This window comes from Triticum aestivum, chromosome 3A (assembly GCF_018294505.1).
Source record: "Triticum aestivum cultivar Chinese Spring chromosome 3A, IWGSC CS RefSeq v2.1, whole genome shotgun sequence".
NCBI classification, from domain to species: domain Eukaryota; kingdom Viridiplantae; phylum Streptophyta; class Magnoliopsida; order Poales; family Poaceae; genus Triticum; species Triticum aestivum.
In genome coordinates, this window is record NC_057800.1 from 7,422,835 (window position 1) to 7,431,624 (window position 8,790).

General features: G+C 42.6%; 1 pseudogene; it reads right to left on the bottom strand.

Moving 5' to 3' along the window:
- Nucleotides 1-1,042: 1,042 nt before the first annotated feature.
- Nucleotides 1,043-3,485, bottom strand: LOC123057464 (L-type lectin-domain containing receptor kinase IX.1-like; annotated as a pseudogene).
- Nucleotides 3,486-8,790: the final 5,305 nt, after the last annotated feature.

Consider the following 8,790-nt stretch of genomic DNA (forward strand, 5'->3'; position numbering starts at 1 on the left):
AAAATGATATCCCTTTGTAACAGATGAGTTTTCGTCCGAAACCATGATACTTTGAAAGAGAGTTGTTCATTTTGTACACGAAGTGCATCCAGTTTTTGCCGTAACCCTCTCAACTTTTTAGCACATGCTATGTGGGTGAAATGATGATATCATGCCAACTTTCAACCTCTTTAGAGTTCAGTTGTAGTGCTTTTCAATTTCAAGGTCATTCAGCTCAAAAAATCAGTAAATGCATGAAAAATAACAAATGAAATCAGAAATGGTTGAAAATTGATGATGTGACTTTGAATGGTGCATTTTGAACACACAAAAAGTCTCGAGTCCAAATAAGTTCAAGAAAATGAAATCCCTTTTATAACAGATGAGTTTCCGTATAAAACCCTTATACTTCGAAAGATATTGTCTGTTTTGTACACGAAGTGCATCTAGTTTTTGTCGTAACCCTCTCAACTTTTATGCACATGCTATGTGGGTGAAATGATGATACCATGCCAACAATGATTTTATAACAGTGGAAATTACAACAGTGAAAATGATCCAAAAAGAGAGAAATCCAACAATGATTTTATAAGTACTCTGTGACCTAGTGAGCAGACGACTAGTGTTGTATATGACCGAACCAGCCTAACAAGTGCGCAAGGTTTCGTTGTCTCACCCGGCTGATGATCTTCAGCTCCGACTCGAATTTATTAGGCCATTTTTTCAGGGAATTTAGGTCATTATTTTATCTTGTGGTAGTACTACTAACAAATGATTAACTTTTGTACCATCCAAGTATATCAAAACATAATACATTTGTTTCGTAATGATTGCTCAAGTTATGATTCTATGATCATTAGTTAGGTGCATACCATGCAAAAATATACAAATGCTTAATAAACCACAATGCAAATACTAAATTCTAGTAAAATGTGCATTGCACATGCACAGTTACTAGTGAATCAGAAGTATATGATAATATATCCAGGTTCTTGTGAAACAATTCAGACGTACATTTGTGCAATTAAGTTGTAACAACTAGTCTCCGGCAAAGTAGATTTGGTCATCTGCCACTGCTAGCCCAAGACATGTCGCTTCAAGCATTGGCCGATGAGGTTGATGCGGTGTTATGCCCATGTGATCCAGTGGTAACGTTGGCCAGGGCTGGCCACGACAGGGCCGGCAACGTGACGTGCTTTGACTCCAAGACATTCATCAGCTTCACAATGGACGGTCGCGTGCCTGGGAGTGGGTGCGTGCACCAGAGCCCGACGACCAGCGCGTGATGCATCTGCCACTCACAATTGTGGTCGAGCTGCTGGTTGTCCCCATGTAGCCTTTTATCCACCGCTTCAAGGATGGTGCCCTTCTCATACAAGTCCCTGACCCACATGAGAAGCGGGATGTCCTCACTGACCCGGAATTTCATCCCCATTCCTGGGTGCTGGCCGGACACGACCTCCAATAGAACGACACCGAAGCTGTAGACATCCGCTTCGGGGGTGGGATGGTGTGAGAGAATAAACTCCAGGTCCATGTACCATGGGGTGCCCTTGAGGATCTTCGTCGTCTGTGGCCCAGCTCCGTGGTCCACGAGCCTCGCCAGCCCGAAATCTGCTAGCTTGGTGCTCCATGATGAGTCGAGTAGTATGTTTTCGGGTTTTATGTCACCATGCAGCACACATTGATCGCACTCTATGTGGAGATAGCGTAGTGCAGATCCCAGGCCAAGGATGATCTTGTATCTGTATGTGTGTTCGTTCAACAAGGCCGGGTTAATAAATTACTACCTTGCATATTCACAGATTGACTTGCTCAATCCAATAGTGCTTAAATTAATTTATAATAATGGAAATGATCAGAAAGGAGGTAATAATCATTTGGTGATTCCAAGTTAATTGAAGTTCCAGATTTTTTTTCTAAGTCAAACCAAGTTTATAGAAAAGTGCGATGGGGTTAAAACATCAAACATATATAGTATAGAAATGCCTTTTATAAAGAATCCAATAAAAAACTAATATGACGTTGTAGATGTTGGAATGTTTTTCTATAGACTTTGGTCAGATTCAAAGAAGTTCAATCTAGAACGAACTTAAATTTTCAATTAATTTATAAGGCCTAGTCACTTACCTTTCTGGCCAAGTGAGCAGACGGTTATCGCTGTAAATGTGTCCGTGGAGGCTGCCTTCCGGCACGAGCTCATAGACTAGCAGGAGCCCCTTGCGGCTGTCGGACCAGCCTAGCAAGTGCACAAGGTTTCGGTGCCTCAGCCGGCTTATAATCTTCACCTCGGCCTCGAACTCTTTCCTCCCCTGCGCTGACGATTCCGTGGATAGCATCTTGATGGCCACCGGGCTGTCGTGGTCGCTAAGGCCGCCACCCTGGTAGACGCTACCGAAGCCCCCTTGCCCAATCTTCCCCTGCTCCGCGAAGTCATTTGTGGCTGCCGCGAGCTCACGGTAGCGGTACCTTCTAGGGCCTACCCCTTTCTCAAACTCAGCTTGCTTACGTTTGCGTCGCTGACCGACTATGACGACGGCAGCGGCGACACTGCAGAGCAATACGAGAAAAGCTGCTACTACAGAAGGCACTAGCACAGGCACCAGTGGTCGACGTCGCCGTGGAATGATACTGGTAGGCACCATGGCGTCATCTAGAGTGGAGCTAAATGACCAAGATGACACCTGATGCAGCTCGGCGCAGGTACCAGTTGCGGCGGAGAAACCTATTGCAACTTGCTGGGGCAGTTCCCTTTTCATGTTCACGGACGTAAACACGTTGTAGAGCGTCTCGTCGCCCTGGATCTGGAGACTGGCGGCTAAAACATCTGTACGGTTGTCGTAGCTGATCTGGGCGGTCATGATGGCGTTGTAGGAGACCATACGCTTGGTTACGTTTGTGTAGGTCGTGGAGTTGATGGAATTGACGTCTATGCCGATGTGGTTGTCGCTGGGATCCCAACTGTTGTGGTAGGTGTCGAACTCTACCGCGACAATCCGGTCATCGCCGGTGGCGTTGAAGTGGTTGCTGTCATTGACGAGAGCGAAATTTGGGCCCCAGCTATTGGGAGGGAGCCTCGACGGGTAGTGCGCCAGGAAGAAAGACATACCGTCAGCACTAGAGTCGGTAGTGAAGTTCGGGTTACATAGACCAAAATGGTCGTCTGATCTGTTTTGGGGCCTGATCTGGAACGTGAAGTTGGAGGAGAAACTGGCCACCTCGCCGGTGGCGTCGTCCCAAAGCGGCAAGGGGCGCGTGTAGGATGCCCGGCCGACACTGAAGACGTTGACTTGAGTCTCGTTCTTGGTTAGCTCGATGGCACCAGAGCCCATGCGCGTATCACGTTCGCACTTGAGCTCGGTGTCGCAAAGGTCTCCAGAGCTGGGGTTGGAGAAGTTGAAGCTGAAGGAGAGCGCGGTAGCAAGACCCAGCGAGTAGCAGAGGCAAATGATAATGTACACCGAGACGGAGAGAAGGTGGTGAGGGCGCATGATTGCAGCAGCCATTGTTGCTGCTCTGCTCGATCGGGGATCGATCGAGTACGGGGTGCGAGTGCGATATCCTCATAGACAGATTTGCTACCTACGTATATATACATAGAGAGATTTGCAGGCTTCGGGATTTTAATTTAGTGGTAGCTCCGCCCGGTCAGCTTCAGGACGAGTTGCCAACACGGAGGATAACGACGTGATATGTCTCCTAACTTTGAGTTTTCTATTCTAGTATATATTTTCTACTTCTAGCTAATACTCCTACCAGTTACGGACTGGTACTACTAGGACGTTCGGACTTGGGACTTACGCTCGACACGATGTTGGAATTCACCAACCAAGCTTGTCCGTATCCGAATAGCCGGTTGTATTTTTAGAATCCAATAAACCATAGGACTCCTAGTAATCAACGATGCCGCGCTGAACCACACTATTCTACACAACTAGCAAAGTGGCCCGCTCTATGCGCGGACATGCTCTTGTGTACGATGCCCGGCCTACGCTTAAGACGTTACCGTCTTTCTCGTTCTTCGTTAGCTCGACGAAGCCGGAGCCCATGCGTGTGTCACGTTCATGTTGGGTTTGATCTTAGGTTATTGTTAACCGAGAGAAAAATATGGGAGACAAAGTCTCCTCCCCTAACGATTGTGCTCTGATACCATTGTTAGAAAAAAAACTATTGAATATATTCCACTAGCATTTGGAGATGGCTTAATTCTTCATTGTAGCAATTATGTTGGTTTATGCTCCTCGTTAGGGGAGGAGACTTTGTCTCCCATATTTTTCTCTCGGTTAACAATAATCTAAGATCAAACCCAACATTCTCCCCCTTGATCGTAAGGTTAATAAACATCATAAGCCCACTCTCAATAAAAATAATATACCAAAGTAAGGTGTTGCAATGGCCAATGAAGTGTCACTGAACCTCAATCCTTATAGTATACCATTCTGTCTTGAAATGGATGTCTCATTTTAGATGAGATATCACACTCACCTCTCTTACTAAAACCATGACAGGGACAACAAAAGTTGTGTAAATTCTCTAAGTAAGATGCAACAAGTCTTATTTAGAAGAATGAATGAAAATCACACTAATGTGCTGACTCCTTTTATTATGTTTATGTACTTACCCCTTATGAGCATTAAGAAACACGCATGAATGCTAAAGTGACAAGCTTGCTAGAGTAATGACCATTATGATGTAACATACTGATTATATATCTGACCAACGTCGTTTATAATTGTGTGACACACTTAACTCAAGTGGCAAGTTTGTCGGTATCATGTGGCTCGTGGTTATATTTTTGACCAACGTCGTTTATAATCACGTTTCACAGTTCATTAAGTTCTTTTCCATCTTCTGCCCAACGGTGTTGAGAATTAGAACTGAGATGATTGTTATAAAGATTTTGGATATATTTTTTATCTTCTAAATAAAGTGATCATCGGGGACCTGAAGCTTATGAACATGAATCTTAAGGATAACTCCATTAGTTTTTTGTTCATATGCATCATGTAAATTGAGAAGAAATTCTTAATGCAACACTTTGTGTTGAGCCTCAACAATGTCCTCGTGGTTGATAATGTGTGTGAATGGTCATCTTATTGGTTTGTTGCCACATTGGATGAAAATTATGAGCTCTAATGATGTATGAAACTCAATAGAGTTCCCCAAGTGAGTTGTTGTGACGCTTGCGTTATTACTAACACATGCTCTTTGTGTTGACTTAGTTGAGAATGTACATATAACTCAACAGTAAGGTTTCGTCATTGGTGAAGTTGACATAAGGCGTGCTATCGAAAGAAATACAATTATTAAATAAGGCAAGTGTTGGGACACTCATACGATAAGACGAAGGGGAGTAAGATTACTACCTTGTGAAGATGGATTTTTTTTCGGGAGAGCCAAAAAAAACTATCTTCTATTTATGACATAAAGGATCTTGGTGATGCCTCATACTTTGCTTGTATTGATTTCGCCAAGATATAGGTCCAAAAGGAGTATAAGTTTTATTGTGATGACATACGTTGATAGAGTACAAAAGAAAATATTATGTGGTAGTACTCTATCACACCTGCTACTAAAGTCAAGGGCGATAAAGGTGGACATTTTAGTGTCCAAGGAACCATTATCAACTGATCAGATAATGTCGATTCCTTATGCTTTAGCCATCAGAAGCAATATGTGTATTCAAATATGAACACGCCCTTGTTTCTAATTGGGATACTTGGCAAATATACAAGTAAGTCCAGAAATGGACCACTGGAAAAGCCGCCAAATGTCTTGCGGATATGCAAAACAATAAAGTTTACATGCTCACTTATAAGGAGTCCAATAACTTTGATATTCTGAGTTATTCAGACATTGTTTATGCGAGATGTGTGGATCTTAAAGTTTCCACGCTATGTTACATCCTCACTCTCACATATGGAGCTATATCGTGGAAGAGCTCTATAATGACACTAATGACATTGGAAATAATGCATTTACTTATGTGGCATGTTAAGAGGCTATTGGGCAGGTTGTATGTCAAGAAATATTATTCCCGGAATTGAAAGTGGTAGACAACACCATTAAACCACTTACTGCGATTATGAACACGCAGTTCTCTATGCGAGTAACAACAAGTCAATTGGTATTGCCAAAACCATTGTCATTATGTCTCTGTTGTGAAAGATAGAGTTCAGGATCAAACCTATGGTGTTTGATTTATAAAGTATTGCGGTACCGCTTAGTAAAGGCTTACCACCCATTTTATGAATATGTTGCCGGCATGGGTTCATAAAGCCTTATTGATCCTGGAAATTAGGACCATTAAATAAACCAACTCCCATAAAGAAAAATGTTATCCATTTCGAGATAGAATGGTATACTATAAGGATTGAGGTTCAGTGACACTTCATTGGCCATTGCAACACCTTACTTTGGTATATTATTTTTATTGAGAGTGGGCTTATGATGTTTATTAACCTTACGATCAAGGGGGAGAATGTTGGGTTTGATCTTAGGTTATTGTTAACCGAGAGAAAAATATGGGAGACAAAGTCTCCTCCCCTAACGATTGTGCTCTGATCGGAGGCACCCATAACCGACTTTTGGTTTTGGTCCCTGGTCCACCTAGCGCCATATATAAAAGGAGGAAGGCGTACCCATCAAGGGCACTCACGCACATGTACAGGCTAAAACCCCAGACTCCTAACAGCCGATTCAAAAAGGGCGCTAGAAGGGATCAGAAGGCCATCTCCACCGCCGGCCACCGCAGGGTCGTGCCGGCGGCTTGCTGCCATCATCTACGTGGCCTTTCTGCCGCTCAGCTTCATCCGCCGTTTTCTCGTTGCTGGAGATCATGGAATACGCTATGCCTGCATCGAGCAGGCACGAGACCTTACACAATACCCGTAAGATCTCATGAACTCCTTCTCTGTTAATCTGTTTTAGGTGATCTAATTTTAGGCTTAAGATCCTGTCACGTTCATCCCTAAGGTTTTTTTTTCTAACAGTTCACACCTGAGCTCGGTGTCGCAAAGGTCGCCGGAGCCGGCGCTGGAGAAGTTGAAACTGAAGGAGAGCGCGGCAGCCAGACCCGGCTAGTAGCAGAGGCAAATGATGATGTACACGGAGGCTGAGAGAAGGGGGTGAGGGCTCATGATCGCAGCAGCAACGTTGTTGCTGCTTTGGCTTGATCGGGATCAATCGAGTGGGGAGAAGCATGTACCTACGTATATATGCACACAAGAGAGATTTGTCAGCTTCCGTTTTTCAATTTAATGGCAGCTCCGCCCGGGCAGCCTCAGGATCAGTTTTCTATTATTGAACACGGAGGATATGGACGTGATATGTCTCCTACCTTTGAGTTTTCTATTATTGTCTATTGTTTCTCTCTCTTCTCTAGCTAATACTCCAACTATGTACTGGTACTACAAGGACGTTCGGACTTTGGCACTTACTCCGGACACGATGTTGGAGTTCACCAGACTTGTCTGTGTCCAAAGAACGGGTTGAATATTTCCTATATGATCCTAGTAATCAACGATGCTGCACCGAGTCGCTGTTCTGCACAAGACGCCCCACCTGATGTCAGCGGCCCAAATCTTCAGTAGAGAGGTTCACAAGTTAGTGGAGGGGTAAAGGGGGTACAGTACATGCAAGAAGGTTGAAGGCCTAAGGAAAGGAGAAAAAGGATTCTCCCGTGCATGGAAGGACCAGTGCATGTAGGAGCCCTTGATCTGTTGGAGATTCGTGACTATGCAATTATATATTGGCTATAGTATTGCCATATGCTCTTTTGTATTGATTCTAGCACGTCACCTCATCTGACATCTTTTGTATTGAAATTTGATATTGGAACGCAGCTGGTATATATAATGTGACAGTAAAATATGAAATATGTAATTTTCAAACCATGCCCATTTCAATTTCCATACTAGTATCGGAATCGCATCCATTTCAATAAATGTGAGATTGAAACATGAAATTGAAATGCAACAATATATAATAGTGGGAGACTGAAATATGATATTGAAATTGAAATTTTCAGACCGCATCCATTTCCGTTTCCAGAACAGTTTCAGTACCGCATCCATTTCAATTAATATTTCCAGACATATTTCACTCTTTCGAAATAAATTGTTACACATTTTTAGTGAAATAAGTTTGTTTCACATATGATGCATGGGTCTTGTCCATCATATCATTCTCCTAATGATGTGACCACGTTCATCAAAATGACAACACATGTCTATGGTCAGGAAACTTAACCATCTTTGATTAACGAGCTAGTCAAGTAGAGGCATACTAGGGGCACTCTGTTTTGTCTATGTATTCACACATGTACTAAGTTTCCGGTTAATATAATTTTAGCATGAATGATAAACATTTATCATGATATAAGGAAATATAAATAACAACTTTATTATTGCCTTTAGGGCATATTTCCTTCAAATTATTCATGTTGCTAGAGGTCATCCTCAAATTTTATCATAGTTCTTCAATGCTAAAATAGTTTTTAATGTTACCATGGACCGACCCCAAGTTTGATAAATTCCTACTCAAGTAAACCAAACTTAACACTGAGTTAGCATGTTAGAAATCATAATACTACAAATTCATTAGTTCTAAATGTCATATTAGTTTCAAAATCATAAATTAATTGAACGCACAATTCCACTTTACTATACTGTTATATGCATGCTATTTAAAACCTAGGTGAAATGTGTTGGTATCAACGAGGAGCGAAGACAATACAAGGATAACATGAAGCCACAATGTTTAGAGCGTTGATCTGGTCTAACAACCTTAATAGTGGAGCCGACCATGGGA